This window comes from Synchiropus splendidus, chromosome 8, assembly GCF_027744825.2.
Source record: "Synchiropus splendidus isolate RoL2022-P1 chromosome 8, RoL_Sspl_1.0, whole genome shotgun sequence".
Lineage (NCBI taxonomy): Eukaryota > Metazoa > Chordata > Actinopteri > Syngnathiformes > Callionymidae > Synchiropus > Synchiropus splendidus.
This window is the reverse complement of record NC_071341.1, coordinates 22204805-22225282: the sequence shown is the minus strand read 5'-3', so window position 1 is coordinate 22225282 and position 20478 is coordinate 22204805. Positions and strand designations below refer to the sequence as shown.

Genomic DNA, 20478 nt, shown 5'->3' with positions numbered 1-20478 from the left:
ATCCAGTAACTACAGATTTATTTGTGGTGCATCTAATGGCGATGTTTCAGAACCAAGAAGACAGTTGCTCAGGCTTTTGGTTGTATTGTTTTGCAAATCTAGTACTTGTTTTGCCTAATATTATTTTAATCTTTGATCTTGCCTGAGGTGGTTTGAAATGTTTGAGTTTACCTGCCCTTGACTGCATAATGCGATGTTGCCAAGCCAGACTGGATAGGTCATCTGTCAGACTGTGGGTCACTTGTGTGGATCGACTACCAGCTGGACCGAGCTGGAAGCATTAATCGGATAAAAGATTCTGCCATAATAAGCTTTTATTTCATTTGAGTCAGTCAGTTAGAATATTTAGTGGTTGAAAGGGAAGTGAATGCAGAATCTCTAAGAATGCACAGCTCTGTTTAACATTCATTCCCAGGTCACTTTCCCTCGAAGCTTTGCCTCACGGGTTGGTTAGCTTTCAAATCCTCTAACGTGATGCCGGCCTTCTCTTACTAACAGAGCATTGGAGAAATCAGCTTAGCTTTGAAATCTGAGTGTAACCTGCATGTTAAAGTGGGCATAAACACACTTTGCCGATCTCTTAATGACCAGATTGCAGCGCCTAATCCCGGCCGCGTAACGCTGCTCTGCAGAGTGACAGAAGTGTTTGGTCAGCCCCACCCTTCTATATCGACTCCTCTTCCCTGCAGCCTGAAAGAAAGCATCTGCCTCCCCGCCGCTCATCACACATGCTCGCTCCTCTCCCAACATGCTGCTCGCTATCCAGCCCTCACCGGTGTCAGAGCTCTAATCTCTCCAGCATAAAGGCCATGCAAAGGGATTTCATGTTAGCCTAACCGGAAGAAAGAGAGAAGAGGAGAATCGTTTGAGCAGGTTGACAGATAAGACTCTTGTGCGTTCTGTGTGGTGCTTTTTAAGCCATGTTAAGCTGCTTAATTAGACGTAATCTACAGACCCCAGACTGAGGCGGAACTAATGAAGTTAAAAGACTCAAATCCCTTTTTACCATCACACTCTCTTCCTCACCGTGCCATCATCACTTGCGCCTCTCAGTCTGGTAGCCTCACCCCTCTTTGCTGAACATCACACTCCAGTCTCTTCGCGGCACATTCTGCCCTTCTGTCCGCCACACTTATCTCCTCCCGCAATGATATCTGGATCTGTTTGGACTTGCTTACGCAACAGAGCCCAGAAATGTCCACAGTTTTTACTGTGGTGTCACCAAGTTGTTAAAGGCCACGCGAAGAAACCATCCAGCTGCTTTTTGTGGCTCCGTCTGGATCAATTCAGCACGTTTTTTAAAGTGCAAATAAATCATTTTAACTCATCTCAGTCATTTCATCCAGATTAAGAACAGAGGGCGGAAAATCTTGCCCAGATTATTTTCCTCGCTGGCCTGATTGTGTTTCACTTGTTGACAACGCTTTGCTATTTTGCAGCCAGTTTTGTGCTGCCTTTTTTCTTTAAAACACACACGCTCTGATTAAAAAGTGGACACCAAATGTGCATAATAACAGCAGATGTACCTGCTTGTGCAGCGACTGGCGTCTTCCTAACATTAAGTAATGAAGATGGATATGATCCAAGGTTTTTTCTGAGCTGTCATGAGACTGATGGAGATCAATCAAGACATTTTCATCAGTACAGGCCTCAGCGATGATAAGATACTGTCCTTGCTTTTGATTTGGCTCATATTTCTTGCGTAGTGAGTCCCTCATTTGTCTCTTTACTCGTTGATTTACCATCGAATCGGTGCAAGTCAGAGGTCAACCTGTGGATCGATTTAAAAAATATATATATTTATTTATTTTTTGTGTGTGTGTGCACTCCATTATTGGTGAATGTTATTAGCTGCCGTGGGAAGAATGTAGCAGGTTTGAAGCTTGTACAGGCTTCTGGTGATTAATTATATGCTTTATGCATTTAATTAACTGAACAGCATAGATTGAACTGTCTATCAAACCAGATTATATTGCTTTGCTGGGTCACAAATCAATAACACACTTTGTGTTTAAAAAAAAAAAAAGCTATTCTCGCTTGCTGCAGTAGCTTTAACTCCTTAACTCCCTCCAGACTTTCAGCAACTTTAAGTAGGACATTTGTAGCTAATGTTCCTTCCCTTACCTCACCGTTGTTCACATCTATGCCCTGATAGTGAGTATTAATATTCATACAAGGTGAATGAATAATTCACTTTTGCTAACAATACAACTGGTTTGTCCCGGCTCCTCATGTGCCCCCACGTTGTTGCTGTTTCATGTTTACATATCTTCACTATCTCTGCATCTTGCTGGACCTGCTTGGTTGTTATGAATCTACCCTGGAGTCAAACGGCAGTTGTTTTCCTCACTGAGCTGACATGCTAGCCGTTCAAATCTCTTTTGCTGTTGTGGAGGAAGTGGTGGCTAACCATAAGTGGGTTTGATCATGGGGACTCTGATTTTATTACCCTGCTGCAGTCATTTATACTCTCATGTTTGGTGTATAGTTAATGGAAATGAGGTAAAGCAAACAGGGGGTGTCTGGAAATCGCTGACTCACTATGCCCCCCTCGCCGCTGCATGGATACGTGGCTCAAGATTTTGTATCTTTTAAAATGGTTTTCATACAAGCCACACGTCAAACTCAGTTTCGGGGTCAAATTCGCCCCAGAATAACCAACCCAAACCACGATATTTTTGGTTCACCTAACTTGGCGTGCTGGTACTGCTGCTGTTTTAAGGATGCAAAATATGAGTAAAATCTGCAGCCATTGCTGTTAGCGAGCATTACCTCACTCGTGGTCGAAACACGGTATTAGATTAACAACTACAAATGTCAAGAATTAATCTGGAAAAATCCTAAAAATTGATGCAATCACAAGGGAATGTGATGTAGAGGAAAGCCAGACTGTCTCCAGTGTTATGAGTCACGTTGAAGGTCTTTTTTTACTTTTTGAAGCATGGTGCTAATATTAGTCCTAAATAATTAAAAGGATACTAATATCGGATTCTGTTTACACTGTTTTTTCTTATCAAAGAATGTAGTGGTTTTTTTGGTGTGACTCATTGTGACACATGAGGTGAAAATTAATCTTACACAATGTACTGGTCCAGGTACAGGACAGGACAGTGAGATGAGAGCTTCATAGTAAACTCTGCTCTCTGCTTTGTCAATGCAGATCAAAGCACTTTCTTCAGCTTTAAAGCTGAGACCAGTCGTGTTAAACACGATTGATGACTGGAAGGTCAAAAGTGCTATCTTGTTGTATGGTTGCTGAGGTTGGAACACTAGAGAGAAACGCAATATATTCAGAATCAGATGTATTATATGTTACTGAAGTTAAATTTGTGTCAACAGGTTATGGTTCATGGTTCTATGGACCAAACTTCTCCAGAGTCTTTGCTCTGGTGATGTAGAGGTTACATTTTATTGCAGATGATAGGGTGTTATTTGCTCCATCAAGCAGGGACTTTCAGTTTTCTCTTCTAAATGTGAGCCAGAGATGAGGTCCTTTCCCTGGTGATCTTTTTGGGGGGGGGGGTCTCACATGTGGGAAGTGCCCAAGATTTAGTGAGTGAAAGGGCATGATCACGAATGTAATTGGCTGTTTGAGGCTGCAAATCTGGGGAGCAAGTTCAGGCGTCTCGTCCTGATGGCTCCTGGATGCCTGGTGAGAAGTTCCTGCTTCTCTCCAACCCATTACATCTGAACGAGGAAGGGATGGAGGGCTGGAAAGATGATTTTGGCTGAGTCGTTTTTGCAGTGGCTCTTAAACAACGTTTCATGTGCTGTATATCTAATGATAAAAGGGTTTCAGATGGCTGCAACATCTCGTCAGATATTGTGCCCAGCTTGATATTCATGAGGGGCTCAAACTCTCCGGCTGTGCCTGCGTTATGCCAATAATTGAGGTGTTTGTTTTTGCCAATCGTCTGATTATGCTAAAATACTTTCAGTCCAACCAAAAGTATGGAAATGTTCCTCTAAAGGTGAAGCCCCAAATGATCGTAAAGATATTCCCACCGCTGCAAATTGTTCCTCCATGCTCTCATTAAATTTCTCCTTCCCTGTCCCTGCTGCATCCTCTCGCACAGGTACAGCCTTTTCGCTCAGCCCTGGTCTTGGCGCTGTCCAGCGTCATTGTGCTGCTGAGTGTATCTGAGCGCTGCTGCATTCTGGTCTTGCATGATTAGCCAGCCTGCGATGCTGTAGGCAGATTTGTTTTGTTGCTGAATGGGCTGTTCCACCGAGAGGAGAGGAGACGACAAGAAGCTGGCCGAGGAAGGAGGGGGTAGGTGTGAAGGGTGGGGTGGAAAAGGAAAAAAAGATGAAAGCTGAGGGGAAAGTATATAAAAGCAGAGGTGGTGAGCAGATGAATGAGGCAGGAGAAGAGGCTGGAGCTGGAAGTGTGAGCTCAAATGAGGAGCAGACAGTGATTTAGCGGGAAAGAGGAGGAAAAGAAATGACCTTTCCTCCAATGGAGAGGGAAGATAACTGAGTGTTTAGAAATGCTGAGGTGGACAGAAGCCCTATCTTCCGCCGGCACAGCACCTGCAGGCCGCCTCCTATTCACTGACCAACTTTCTCCTCATTTGCTTGACGGTGTGGGAGTAGCCGTGTGTGGCAACACAATTAATATGCCTGTTTAGTTGTTGCCGTCGCCTGCTATTGTTCTGAAAACCTGTGTGTGTGGACGTCTAGTGAAGCTCTCTTCATGCTGTGTTTTCCCTCATTCCCAGGTAGGGTCCTGCCCAGAGCTTTAGCACCATAGGGGCTCCCTACGCTGGGTGTTTGACCCTTTATACTGCAGTTTTCAGCTTTTTTTGTCATAATGTAGCAAAATATGCGACTGTTGGTGACTCCCTCATGTCAGTCGAGTAGGACTCCGCCTTTTAAGGTCGGATCTTAAGGAAGGCCGTGAAGGATGTACAATGCACTCTGCTTTTGTTTTCCTCTTTGTCAAAATCCGGCCCATCGCTGCCCAAATCCCCGATTGGAGACGCAGCTATGCTGGGAAAAATCCCTGGGGAGAATGTTTTAGAGATACCTATGCTATTCTATGACCTCACTGTTTGATATTATGTTTGATCGCTTAAATAGGTATTTCATAACATTTTGGGTTGGTTGTGTATTGCCTTACTTGACAGAGGCGAGTGCTGTTCTATAGCTTCCTTTGGGTTCCCCAACATTTGACAAACATTTTTTCATCGGCCAATCACGTGACTAGCTTTGGTCAAACCAAGCAGAATCTAGAAAGCATACTCTAGGAAATGGGACGTGCAAAGGAATCGCTGAAATAAATAGACTTATGTGACTATGGTGACCAATGTTGATGTTCTCGACATTTGTTTCAGAGATAAGGACTCCAGTATCTTGAGGACCACACTTGCAACTTTATGGAGAATCTGAATGTTGCTATGATGACAAGATCCTGGGAGTTAAATGTAAACAGCACAAAGATCTTTTATGAGGATAAAAACTGAAATCTTTGTCCTTCCTCACTCCAATTTTGCGTTGGTCAAAACAGGTTAAAATGGAGATGCTTCTGAACTGAATAACTCTTTCTCTGACGTTTTGCTTGCATTTTAATTGTAATGCCTTAATAGATACCTGCAAGTACAGTGAAATGAAAAATCCCATTTGTACACTCTGATCACGTCGGAAACGTATATTTCTTTTGTTTAATTCTGCCTCCCCTGACTGGAACAGTTGCAGGGATGATATCTTCTGTCACACACTGCTTATGAATCGTCACCTTCCCTCGACTGATGACTTCTCACTATGGTAGATAATAATGACATGTGAAATGTATTGCTAAAATACAGAGGTTTTCAGTCTTCCGGCCTGCTGTCTGTCAGGCATTTTTGTGTGGAAATATATGTCTTCCTCCTGTAAGCATGTTTTGTGGAAGCAGGCAGTCTTGTCGAAGGAATAAATCCCTCTGAGTGTTGACAGTATTGGCTTGTTATTGCTGATGGGGCGGATGAATTCTGAGAAGAGTGTTCGGGGATGAAAAAGCATATCTGCAGTGTTGTCTTGTGCCGTGTGCGTCTGAATTCCTTTTTATGATAAATTCAAGGTTGTCTACTAAAATAAAAATATGGCCATGATAAGCCCCCTTGAGCCGCACTTCCTCTTTCAGTGCCTTTTTTCAAATTCCTCTGTGATTTCTCTTCCCTGCTTCATCATATTTTTCCTTGTCCTAGAAACCCTTTTCCTTATTTTCTTGTGATTTCGACTTGTTTCTCTTCCTGCTCGTAAGACATGGGCTGTTTAATAGTTGATTGGGTGAAGCCACACATGCACACACACACCAGCAGGAAACTGAAATAAAGATGCCCTTATCTTCCCGACCAGAGACTCTCCGTTCGTGTGCTTGCATGAAAATGAATAATATGTGTGGTCGCCCGCCCGGACGCACACGCACACACACACACACGCTCTCTCTCACAAGTAGCACTATTTAATTGGGGACGGTGCTGACATAGACTGTTGTGTTATGAGTTCGTCCTCTCTGTGATACAACTGTGCGGGTGCTCCGCTGACTGCTGTCACTGTGGAGGGACTCAGTCTCCAGGGGCTCGGTGATGAATGGGAGTGTTGTCACCAGTCAGGTCCAGCTGCCTTATGCTGCATGTTCCGCCTCTCATCTATAGTGTGACAGCGTTTTGTCTTAACGCAGCTTCCACAATCCCTATTTTAAAGGGTGTTTAAATATTCCTTACATGTGTGAACATGCTGTCGAGGCGTCGTCTTTACACGCACCTGTGCACCCGCCACTCGTCTCATGCATCAGATAAAATGGCTGTGTGCTTTTCATTTGCATGGATAATTATGAGTCGCTGTGCCAGTGTGGATGTGTGAAAAACAGTGCTCTGGAAAAAAAATGCAGTCAAAGCAGAAGCTGAATAATTGGCCTCCAGACACAGTCATCATACAGTGGTGAGTGTGTGTGTGCGTGTGTTGGCTCGCGAGGTTTCCAGTTTGTCTGGTACAGTGGAGAGGCTGGAACCAGTTGTATGTTAACTGTCATTTACTATAACATGTTGAGGCATGAACGTTTCCATGCCCAATTAAGACAGTCATGGATCATGCTGCCACTTATTAATACAAAAAATATAAAGATATTTTCAATGGCTTAAGTATGAATGTACACAGGCATGTCATAGCCATGTATTCCTTTGATCCTTCATGTGCTGTGCTGTTCTCTGACAAACTGAATTTCTTCTTATCTCATCTCATCCTGTCCGATGTGATTATGGAGTCAAGAATATAAAAAGCAGTGTATGTCCTCATATGGTGGGTCATGCTTGACTCTTGTATAGGCACAAAATATCGAGTCGAATGCTTACATAAAAAAATGGATTTCTGCTGTATATGAAATTATTTTCACATAATTTGTCAATGTTCACAAAATCAGGAAGAAATTCGACCTAAAATGAAATTCTGTGTAACTAGAACCCTAAACCAGAGCGATGAGATTGTGCTGATGGATGGAAAATTTAAGTTTAAAGAACTTAAAGGACACAAACTAAACAATGTTGCTCTGCGCTCTCACTGCTGCAGTTTGCTCAACACGGAGCAGTTCCACCCTGAGGTTTTGGCTCTGTGCTGAGAGTCAAGTTAAATTTGATCATTCTAAAATAAAATCAATTCATCGAGATTAATTAATAACCAATCGTTAATTTGATTTTTTTAATCTAAACCATCCTCTATTCAGAACCAATGTAGTGTAAAAATTATAATTATAAAAATATTGCCATCATGTTCCATACGTCAGCTGGTGTACATGTTCTTCATCTAATAACTAGCTAAAGTGCTTGATGAATGTGCCGATGAATCTGGTATGCGTTTGGGCGGTGCTACTGTCGTGGTTGCAGTCATATGAGTGCAACGCCCCTCGTTTTCAGCTTTTCGGCTCGTCTTTTGAATATTTCACATACCAGACACTTTCGAGGAGATGTGGAAATTTGAAGGAGCTTCTCCATACAGGAAGAGGATGACAACAAGAGCGTTTATATATATATATATATATTTTTTTTATCATATTGTCATGTTAACTGAAATCTTTCGTGTTACACAGTACTTTGTTGTGTATCGTATTGTTTAAAATTCAGTTTCAGTTAAAATCCCGTATCTTGGTTCCAAAACATTTTTTTTTGAGCAATATTTAATCAATGATACCACTCAGCTGTACACACAATGAAATGTTGACTGTCAAAACTGATTAGATGAACTCTTGACCCTCTTTGAATAAATCTACCTTAAGCAGCTATATAGCCATTAAGTCTAAATGTTATTGAGGAATTGCAGACTTGGCAAACTCTTGCCTCTGTCGCCTGGCCTGGGATCTAAATGGAAATCTAACTGCAGGTAAACACATCGTTGTGCTGAGCCGCCCAGCAAACAGACAGTCTGACAGGTCAGTTAATGGGAAGATGAAGGGATAGGATTTATTAGAGGAGGAGAAGAAGGGATGGATTTATTTAAAATGGGACAATATTTGCCAACCTAAACAAAGTCTGATCGCGCTTCAATTGGCCTCACGCGTCCTTCTGTTTCCCTTTATTCCACCACCTTAATTCCTTATCACGCGCCCCCTGATTGTGCCAGCCGTTTGATTCAGCGTCTGCCGTGGGTTTCATCAGCTCGTGCGAGAGCCCAACTTGTGAACCGAAACATCGGAGTTGTTGGTGTGACGCCTGCCAGGCGTGTTGGCTTCCAGGGTTGGTGTTCGTCGCAGAGGCTACGTCAGCACTTAATATCAAAGGGAGTGGTGTGGTTATTAGTCGGATATTGATAAATGAAGACTGAGAAGTGGTTTTGTTCGCGCAACAATTATGTAGCTGATAAATATATATATATAAAATGAAAGATATGTGATGAAATCGCTCCTAAAAGGAGTGTGTGCTTGCTCTCTCTCTCTCACCACTGTCTTAAGTGTGACATAGGACTTCTTAATCTGCTTTAATTTGTTTACTTTTACTCCACCCCAATCTGGCCAGATCTGGTCCCTTCTGGGCATTTGCCTTTGTCAGTGAACCTCTCGGTCATTTGGTCACTGCGAGCATCAGCAGCTCACACATATTTTCTTTATCTTTCTAGAGGGAAAACAAAACAATGAATAGCCGCCTCCCTTTACTCAAATCCCCATGGAGACGAGAGAGGAAGTGAAAAGTAAGCTGGAGAGATTGACAAAAAGAAGAAGAAAGGGAGGGGAAGAAAATAGAAGTTTAAATCCCCTGATATGTGTCGAGAGGATGCTGGTGGAATAAGCCCTTCACAGGGCAATGACAGTTATGACCTGACAGCAGTCATCAATATACAGACCCAAATCTCCAGAACGGACAGGTGGAGTGCCTGCGTGAGTGTGAGTGTCCCCTGCCTTTGTCTGAGATCAAGGATTACGGAGGCTTATGGGTGGTAGGGCTCACAGAGTGTGTGCATTTCTGTCTTTGTGAGGAGAGGTGACGTCAGCACGAGGAGGAAGCGGTGTAGCATCCGAGACTCGCTCAAGCGTAGAGGCTGCAAAGAAAAGGATGAGGTATGAAAGAGAAGGGTGTATTGAGGTTCTTTAGAAGGAAGCTTTGGCTGGGATAACAGCAGTTACCTTTTGACTTTTATGCCTCAGTGTGGATGTCTTGATGGAGTCAATCGTAGCTCAAGATTCATCCAGCATTGAAGCGTGTTAGTCTCTCCTAATTTAGCTAAAATGTGAGGTCAGGAGTGAGGGCTGCTGTAGTGTATGGTTTAGAGCTGGGGTCTCATGCTGATCCACAAAGGACGCCTTTTCAGGTGCAGGTGTCTGCACCAGGTTAGAGTGAAGGGGTTGCCATTAGTGGTGAGGGTGCCTGGAGATATGAGAAGAACAGCTCATACGAGACGTTTAAGACAGGAAACAGGGATTATGTTGCATGAATAAGGGGGAAGGAGATGAGGAAGGTCTGCAGTAGGGACTGGGGTGTATTAAATTTGTTAACCTGCCTGGGCATCTGCTGCTGCGCTGCCAGTGTGCAGGTGCCCACTGTGTAGTGTTGGTGCCTTGGCAACTCTGTATAGTATCCTGCGTTTGAGTATTGATACTTTTGACAGGCTTAGTGAGGACTTGGAGAGAATAGATGGCTCCGGACAACGTGGACCATTGGCTAAGGTGTTGGTTCTCCCTTGTCCCTCAGAGATTATGCTAATGCTCCTGAAATTCAGAGTTAAAAGTAGAATGCTGAATGAGAAGACAAAAGCAATGACCGAGAGGAATGTTGAAATGAAATTAATCATACTTTTTAAATGTCAGAAAATGCCACGTCAGGCAGAGTTGTAAATTAGATTTTTCACAATTCCACACTTAATCTGTGCTTCTTTTGCGGCGTCAAGATAAGCTTGCAGCCGTCTGGTCCGAGTTCAGTTCATTTCAAGACTTGATTGGCGACGTTAATGGAAGCCGATGGGCATTTCTGGCTTTGCTTGCTGCTTATATTGCGAACTTTAAGACCAGTAAACACACAGTCCATGCAGATAAAAGTGCTGGAATTAGGTGTCCAAACAGGAAGTGGCCTGAATAACTGCACACTAATTCACCCGATGGCAGGTTTATCTTTTTCCCCTCGCTTGGACCTGTGATGTCAGCAAAAAAAATGTAACTGCCATCAGCAAGACTGGCCAGAGGACTCAAACAATAGCCCTGAGAAATGATGAAGTGGAGGGGCAGCAGTGCCAGCCTGAAGAGCTGTGCGTCTATTCTGTTGCTTGGTTTTCCTTGTAATTTCGGTGTCATTTTCCTGAGGGTGTGAGACAACCGAACAAGAAACCCGCCAACAGAATAAAATGTCATTCGACATACACGTAACTTTCAGAATGGAGCAGGATAGAGGTCAATAAGGGTCGATGTAATTCTGCATTTTTACCACTGCGACTTAATCGATGGCGGTGGTGTGCTGTCAGGGTTCGGCTTCGACATGGCGTCCACTGCTCTCCTTTGCAGTCTCTGCAGTTCTAATCAAATCCACAGACTCTCTTGACAGATCCAGTCCTCCAGATTAGTGTTGTGACCTCCAGCTGCCAGTCTCCATGCTGGCTGGGGGTTTTAGCGAGAGGACGAGACACTCTGTAGCACCAACAGGAATGACTGTGACTTCTGGGTCACATCGCTTGTCTGGAATATTTCTGGCCACGACTCTATAGCCGTTCAAATTTATGCAACAGGATTCTGTCTTCAGGCTTCAGACTCTGTAGCCTGGGGCAGTGAAGACCAGACCGGTACTCTGATGACTCCGAGCCGCGCCTCGAGACTTAAATGGACAAATAAGCATAACTTCTGTAACCTTTACACGGAAAGTCTTGAGCAGTGGTCAGCTATTTCACACCAGACCTTTGCATTTACTGGTTCCACAAAATGCTGCTCTGCGTTTCCGACACTGATACATACACTTTCGCCCTTTCAGCCATGTCATTTACTTCTTGTTTTGTTGATGGTGCTTTATTTACCCGCTCTTTAGTTGTTGTTTTTTTTTGCTGGAAATGAGCATCATTTTTTACTTTGTTTATTTTGGTGTCCAAATGTATTGTGGTAGAAGAACAGGTTCCAATAAAAGTGCGGGGTTTGGTTGACCTTGGAAGGGATTCAGTATTGGTTGCTTTCTGCGTTTTCATGAGGTCCTGAGGGTCAGCCATTCATTTGTGTAGTTTCAGTGTTGAGCTCTTCTTCGCACATCTACTGTATGTGCTGCAGGAGCTTCATAACAGTACTGCCAACAATAGACCAAGACTGCATTCGGAAATAGTCGCTATTTGACGTTATGTGCACAATAATGTGTTAGCTATATTGATTAGGAATGCTCCGATCAATCGGCCACTGATCATAATCGACCAATATCTGCATGATCTGTGAATGCCAATCACTACCCGTCACTGCCGATCACAACCATGTCCGGAGTAGAAACATTCATAAATGCAGCCAGTCCAGCTACAAGCAGCCTGCATGTAAATATTTCACAGACAGGGCAAAGTCCCAAGAGCCTCACCAAACTGCGACGTCTCTCATTGACTTAAAGGTTGATGCAAGATTTTTCCTCTTTTTCCTCCCTTAGGAGGTGTATAAAAACGTGTATGAATTAAAATGATTTAATTGTCAATTTATTCACACCATGTACACGTAAGGTCTCATCGTTTTGATCACAAATTCATAGTAAATCCATGTAATCTCTATCGGTGATCGGCTGCAAAAATCCTAATCGGAGCATCCCTAATATCGTTGCTGTTTTTTAAATTATTTTTTTTAATTAGTAGCTTCTTACAGTTTTTGCCAGGCAGGGCTGTGCTGCGTCCCCGGCAGCGGTTGAGCTAGAACCTTTTGTCTTCGAGGAAGCCATGAAGTTTATTAAACGTTTCTTCTCGAGGTATTAGTCTATATGTTGTGCTTTGTCGTGTTTGTACGCTGGTAATGGAGGATCATTTATTTGTTGGCACAATTTAGAAGGTGTAACTAATTGGCTTTCTTAGCAAAGCTAGCATTCATCACATGCGAACAGGAAGATAAATCATGGTGGTGGCTTTTCTTTTTCCAGCTCTTCGAAGTTATTTTTCTTTCTGTCTGAACGCATGAATCTATTGTGTTGCAGCTTGACGTAAAAACAGCATTTAAAGGTCCTTAGATGCGATGCATTTTCAAGCTTCGTGAGGAGAAGACGCTCTTATTAATTCTTCGCTGCTGCTTGAATTCTCTTAATTTGCTGCCACCGAGGAGACAAATGTGGGGCAACTTTCTCACAAGGTCATTAAACTGTGGAAATTATGCATTTCTTTGGCTCTTTATTGCCCATGAGTGTATTGCACTTTAGCCGAGCTCGCTGGCGGGCGGAAAGGGAGATTGCATCTCTTGGAAAAAGTGCAAGTGAAGAAGAGTGGGAGGGAATCGGGGCTGTGCAGCGTCTGCCTTCGTGCCAACAGTTGGTTGCTGTGGCAACAACTTAAACAGCGATTATCTTTAATTGACGCCGTGGCAGGTTCAGGTGTTTTCAATTGTCTCAGTCGTTTCTTTCTCTCTTAAGTGATCCTCCATCTTTGATATTCGCCTCGATGTCCCAGTTTGTCATTTTCATTAAAGCTTTGACCAGCGTCAGCCAGGTATTTGGTGGTATAAAGTGCTGTCTAACTGTCCTCTGGGAGACTTTATAATACTTTTGTTCTATAAGATCTTAAGAGGTATTCTCGGATTAGCGATGAAGTACGGACTGGTTGTCTGTTTTAATAGCGGCGCTGTTCGTTCTTGTTGATGCTTGTCAGGGTAATGGCAGTAAAAGTGGAGAAGAGTGATTGTAAAGTAGCCTTGTCTGTGTACCATTAGCCAACCACAAGCGCTTAACACTTACCAGAAGCTGCCCGTGTCAGCCTGCGCCTCTCCTCCTTCTCCTCCTCCTCCTCCTGCAGCACAACCCTACAAAACCCACCTCCCTCAACCTCCTTTCTTACTTTGCATTTTGCTTGCTCCTGATATTCTTTCCAAACATCCTCTTTCTTCTCTATTTCCATCTTTGTATAAGGAACTCTCATTTTTCTTTTTTGCCTTTCATCGGGGAGAGTCTGGCACACCTACTTCTGTACGGGTGACATTTAAAAATGGTCCCACGTTTGAGAGTGAAAAATGTAACTCTGCTTCAAGGGCTTTTGGGTAATGCAATCATTCAACAGCTTTTAAATACAGTTTTTCTTGAAGTCACATTTCTCCTCTGGCTCCGAATGGGTGATCTTACGGTGGATACTGATGATGATGATCATTGTTACATCACAAATACTGGGATTCCCATGTTTTAATGAAATAATAAAATGACACATTTTGGGTTTTTTTTTTTTAGAATAATCGTTCGTGTGGCGAGTTAGTCAACCCGAATATACTCGTCAACCAGTGGTTGTGACTACTCAACTGACAAAATAGTTGACCAATTATTTTTTGGAAAAATATGAACATAATACACATGGATTGTAGGATGTCTGACGTTTGCTATTGGCTGACTTCAGCTGTCTATCAGGTGCCACCAGGAAAAGATGTTTGTGGTGAGAAGGTCTTCGCTGTAAAGTGAAAGGCAAGTGCAAAAATGACATTTGCTACTCCCACAGCTTCACACGTAGGACAAGCAGGGGAAAGGGACGTTGTTGGTTTTGTGTTGTATATCTGGATGTAGACCATATAGGCGATCTTTCAGCTCTGCACGCTAACACCTTGGCCATCCCTTGTATCACACAGTGCATAAAAAAACTGAAGCAGTCACTCAAGTCTTTTGTCTCTCATATCATGGGCACTTATTAGGTGAATTTAACGTGCCAGATTTGTGAAATAATTAGAGCCTTATCTGTATAACAGAGGAAACACTGGGAGACTGGTTTTCTTTCACAAGTCTTCTTAACTCGTGTGGCATCCATTTCCACCTGCCTCTCCAGCAGCACGCTGTCCTTTAATCAGAGCTAAATGATACTGGAAAGCTCAACAGTGTCGCACCAGGATTCATCAGTGTGGTGTTTAGTGTGAATGTGGCGTCCAACACTGTAATATTTCCAAACATTTCAGCAGAAATTGCTTTTTTTATTATCTCCTTCCCCCCTTCTGGCCCATCCTCCTTCCTTCATTCTTGTCATTTCCCAGCTTAATTGGACTCCAGATCCAGCAGTGCATGAACATTCCTCTTGTTGAAGAAGAAACAAGCCTTAAAACATATTTTATTTCAGCTTGCTTTTACTTTTTAAGCCAAGGGCTGTGAAGTTAAAGGGCGTTTGTTCAAGGAATGCTGTCTAGATGAGAGCATATGGTCTAGGTTGAGGGAGGCTGGTGTCTGTGAGGACCATCTGTCATCTACTAAGTGTTTGGATGATCTCCTGGTTGAGGTTTGACCCCACCATGTAGATCCATAACACCTTGTGATATACAAATTCAGCAGGTTACACGTCCAGATGGAAGGAGGGCTTTGAGATGAAACAAATAAATGTTCACTATTAAAATGCAGTTACTTCATATTAATTCACGAAGGGAACATTTAATTTATTTCAGCTCTACTAAACTATAAATATCACAACAGCGGATTTGTGCCCCAAAAATAAGAGATTTCCTTATGTGTTCCTCTCTTCACTTCTATGTATTATACTACTCTTTCTGGGAGTACATTTAGTATACTTAATTTGGTGTCAGAATGTGAGGTGCGTTTCGCCACCCACGCTCCCTCATAACACGCCTGTTTTGCTCCTGAAAGCACCATCGCAGCTTCTCTTGCATTTATGAATTAATCCATCAAATTTGGTGGGTTGTGTCGGTGCAAACACAGGAGCTACATCATCTGTGAATCGTGCACAGGCATGTATTTATTCTGATGTAACCATGAACCAGCCTCTGTCAGGCTCTCCGGCTGTCTGATGGTAATATTAGCAGCGATGTGATCTCTACTCCCCTGCTGGAGCTCTTGTCAGCGTCAGCGCCGCTGCACGCATACGCACACACACACGCACGCAGACATCCCATGCAGCTGTTCTGTACCCCTGCCAAACTCGATACAACGGCAACAAACAAGCGGCTACGTCCCAGACGGATATGGAGCATATGCAAATTTGTCCAATAGACTCAACAATGGAGGCTATTAAATCTGAAACAAGGGGCACACTGCCATACTATACACACACACACAGACTGGTTTAGTAGAAGGGAATTAGCTCTCCTCGAGGCTCAATCGGAAAGCGCTTAGGGGTTTCTTTAACTCAGAGGCCAATTATTTTTCAGTTGCATGAACGGAAGTGAAGAAGTGTATGTTGACTGACATTCACAGGTGAAAAATCTAATGTGTGCATCATAAAAATAAGGTAACACGACCAAGATTTGTGTCTGCTGCAGCTGTTATGATGGTAAAAATAATGTGTGGCAAATGACAATTACAGGCGTAGCAATGGTTTCTTATGCATGCTTGTAGCTGAAGGTATTTTTTGGGTCACATATTGAACAAAATACCTTTGTTTTTGCAAGTATATTAAACACTTGAAAAACAGATGTCATGACTCTTAACAGAGCTGTCAGATTTATTTTTTTTATTGTGGCACCTACAATTTGATATTAAATATTAAGGCACTATAAACAGTAGTAAGGAGCCTGCTTTCCTCCGTGCACTCGATGTGGCTTGTTGGTCTGCAGATGGAAGGATGGGCAGATGTTTCCACCGCTAGTGTTTAATGTCCTATCACTTCATCTGCTGCCGAGTGAATGGAATCTCCGTGCACTAATTGCAACACCTCCTTGTTCAGGCTCCTGTTGTTTTGAACTAAGTGTGATGAAGGTTTCCCCCCACTTAGGGTGAACAACCTTAGAAGGAGATTTGTGATTCTGAAATGGACTGAAACGTATAACTGATTTCATTGCAACTAAATACAGGGTCATTGTTTTTTTTCCCAGAAGTATGAATGTAATTAAACATCAGTCAAACTTTAAGTTAAAGTGGCGTTTTTCTGGCTATTTGTGTGTTTGCCTGACACACCTCTAATGCAATTTTTTTTTCATCTAAAAATAAAACTAGTGTCTGTGCATGTTTACAATGAGCATCATGGCCTGTTTTTATGCTGCAAGTTCCAGTTTATACGAGTCACTTGTGGCTTTCAGGCCATTATATTTAGCAATGATATCACTGAGGCCTCCTGCTGCAGTTGAAGAGGTTAAACCGCAGTGCCACAGTTGTCATCTGCCTTCCTGCTCCCAAAAATAAGCCATTCCATGTTTTATCGCAGCCTGGATGTCCTTCAATTTCAACCCTTCATGATGAATGTGGCTATCCAACGTCTTCATATTTGTCTGTCGTCGACCTTCTTTTTTGTTGCGCCTGCATCCTTCCTGTCTCTGACGTCCACCAACCTTCTCAGGGTTACGGCAGTCTATTGCAGCAGTGCCAGATTGCACTTCCCGTATCAAAATCCCATTTCATTTGAGGGAGAGAGAGCAAGCTGTCTTTTTTCATAATTGAGTTTCATGTTAAATTTTATCTCTGCTACTTCTTGATTAATGATGCATTTAAGGAGTTCATAATCTTGGTAATCCCCCTATCTTTTGTTAAGTTCTGTAATGATTTCGCATCTCTTGCCACAGTGAGTGAATTCAGTTTCATCACCTGTTTAGATGGATTGAACACTGAGGGAGGAGGCAAACAAACTCACACTCACCCTCTCAATGCTGCTGCAGCACTCCACCCCACGAAGCTGCTTCCAGTTAGTTCCACCATGGGAAGGTGATTTGTTTCCTATGTCTGAGGTCTGTTTCTCTGTCATATTTGCCGTTGTATCACTCTGTGATCGGATCACGTTAATGGACAGGCAGTGCTGCCTGTGATCCTGCAAATGGAAAGATGAAAATAGCCAGAGCTAATCCGTAATCCTAGTCACAACTGACCTGCTCTCCTGGATCATAACCTGCGTGGACTGTATATAGAAAAGCACTTTCCGATGCTGTTAATTTTGCTGCCTGGATGTTAGCGGTTTTCGTGTACGATTGTGATGGTGGAGCTGCTTGATTGACAGCTGGTGAACGCTTCAGTGTGCTGTAATAAACCCAAGAATCCGTGATCAGAATTTTGACTTTAAATTGTGATCATTATTAAACAGTCCTCGGTTGATTCTGGCAATATTAGTGCCGAGGCTGCCAGTTGGCTCGGAGCACATCCCAGTATTAAAATGTGATTGCTGTTTGCCAATATTTGGAGAACACTGTTACGCTGCCAGTGTTTGTTGGAACATTACTTTACAATGTATCATTGCCTTAATCATGATGTGTTTGTAGTAGTATTCAATAAAAGCCTGTGAAGAAACTCAGTCGCCGATGCTGCATGTAATAAGCTTGTTATATGGTTGTTATGTGAAATTAGCAGATTAAATCAAAGACATTAGGTTGTGATTAAAACATAATTGAGCTAAAATGTTTAATAAGAATACGTCTTTCAATCTGACCGAGATAGATTAAGCAAGAAGTGACTTCGACTTCAACTTACGAGGTGTCCAGCATGTGACATGCTGACTTTATAAATGCTTCTGTTATAAGAAGTCATTGTCCCACTGACACTTTTTGGATTGTCTTGTACCGGACTGGACTTTTTGTTGAGCTGGGAAAACAGTCATTTCGCAGGATGGCTTTCAATCATATATGAAGAAATCTGACTTACACCATGAACAGCGCAACTCGAAAACCAGTGGGCTTAGTAGGAAGCCAACCAATCTTGACCTAACATGTCGGTACATAGAAAAGGACTGTGAACATTTTCATTTATTCTACTGTATTTTCATGAGGTTAACAAATATCTCTATATCAACACCTTGAACTACATGGTTGTTATAGTCATGTAGTTCAATGACTCTGAAAGATTTGTTATTCAAAACTTCTCAAGTGTATTTTGATAGAAATGTAATTGAATTAATTGGTCTATTCTACTCTATTTATGAAATTTCATCAGTATTTGACAATGCTAGTTACATCAGAACAAGCTATCAGGATTTTGCAAAGCATTGACTAAATCAGTCCAACATTTTTTCCTTTTTTTTAAGTCACTGATAAAAAAAATTGAAAGGTAACTAATGTCCTTTTATTTAGGGGAGATCCAAAGCCGTTGATTCATTCATACATAACTTTTGAAATTGGTCCTCGGGGTGAGCTCTGGTTTATTATAGACCAGTTCCAAAAGCAGTTCACAACCGTAATCGAGACAAAGTATGAAACAGAAGAATAAGAGGAAGTGGGGAAGGAGGTTCGGCGTAGTCTCTCTTGTTGCTGACAGAAAACATTTCCTGGCCAGGGCTGTTCAGCCATGTCCTTAAGAGAATAGCAGAAAGTTTTTCCCTGCTGCCCCCCCGTCATCATCATCACCACCACCATCGCGCTGCTTCATAATTATTTCATGACCTTTGTTTCTGTCAACTCCCAGCCTTCCTGAGTTTAGACGATTGTGCAACCAGAAGACTCGCGTGGAAACTGAAAAGCACTTTCCATCTTTTCCCGTCTCTGAGGCAGAGTCAAAAACATGTCTTGATATGTCTGTCATCGTGGAAGCAGGACACTGGTGGGCCCTCGTCGGTGTCATGACTCTTCGCAAACTTCAGGCCAATGCTCTTGTGAGCTGGGAAATGAAAGGAATGCTGCCCCCCTGCATGCTGCATCATTCTTTATCATGGCTGGTGAACACAGTGTCTCCCTGCTATCCTTTGTAGCACATGTTTTCATTAACCTCACGCACCAGTGCCCTGGCATTAGCTCCAGCTACTCTCCAGTACCCCACATATGCAGCCCATCATATTGGCTGCCATTGTCCCTCAGACATCAGTGACCTAGAAAGGGGTGCCTTAGTCAGCGCAAGACTGCTGTCACAAGTTGTTTCCACCGGGCAGATTGACTGGACCCTTGTGACAAGGAGGAATGACAAGAATGGCAAATGAAGATGTGGCTTTTGGGATGGTCCTAAGTAAGTTTTGGATTATGTGTGGAGAGTGGTGTTAAGGGCTGGACCTTCGCCCATAATTCTTTCGGTCTGACCCTCTTTCCTGAGGGGATTCCAGTGTGCAGCTCACATGACCTGTGCCACTGACCTTTCCCCTCTTCCCTCCATAGCCATTCTTCTGCACTAACTTGCTAACATACACCTCCTCCCAACAAAAGCTTCCACTCCTTCCTGCACGTTGTCGACCTCCTCCTGCTTTTTTTGTCTTCTGCTTACCCTTGTGTTTTGGGGTCAGAGGCAGACGTAGCGCAGGCCCTAACCTATCCAGCTCATCTCTAATACATCCCTAGGCCCCGAGACAGTGGTATGTGGTGTGACATGCGCAGCACATATCAGGCCCCAGGGTGAACTGGGAGACTGGTTGGCTGACTGCTCTTTCGCTGAACTGAGGCGAGTGCAGCTCTGGCACTGCTGCTTTTATTGGTCTTCGGAAAGAGGAAGCGTATTCCCCGAATGACTGGATGTATTGTGCTTAAAATGTTCCTCTTTAACTGTCAGTCGGGCGGGGGGGCTGTTAAAACAGGCAGACTTCTGCATTCCTAACATCAATTACATTTTTGCTGCAATTATTATTATTAGTCTTTTCCTCCGCCAGAGTTAGAAAACTGTCACGTCACGTGAGGATTAGATTGGAGTCTGCCGTTTGTTTTGCTTTGTGCCTCAGACAGAGGTGACTGGGTTTCATTTTTGCTGCAGAAATATTCTTTGATTGCGTGTGGTGTCATGAAGTACTGTGAAAAACACAAACATTCCTACAAAAATATAGGTGGAGTCTTTTAAGCAGATGTGGGTCTCTCACATTTTGTGCCTCAGCAGGCAGCAGTGAGTGCTTCAGGGTTTTGTGTTATGTATTATCATAAAATAAGGCAGTTGGTTGTTTATTATGGAGGAAAACAGTCTGAGCTGTCAGCACCAGCATCCATACATATTCATGTAGGGTTATGTAGGTCGCTTGTGCTAATGTAGGTCTGGTATCCATACTTATCTGTCAATGTGACTCCCT

At 43.0% G+C, this 20478-nt stretch overlaps 1 protein-coding gene across 2 annotated transcripts in view; it reads left to right on the top strand.

Moving 5' to 3' along the window:
• arhgap35a (Rho GTPase activating protein 35a) overlaps positions 1-20478 on the top strand; it is a 57413-nt gene that overhangs the window by 11523 nt on the left and 25412 nt on the right. The gene's annotated exons all lie outside the window — the stretch shown is intronic.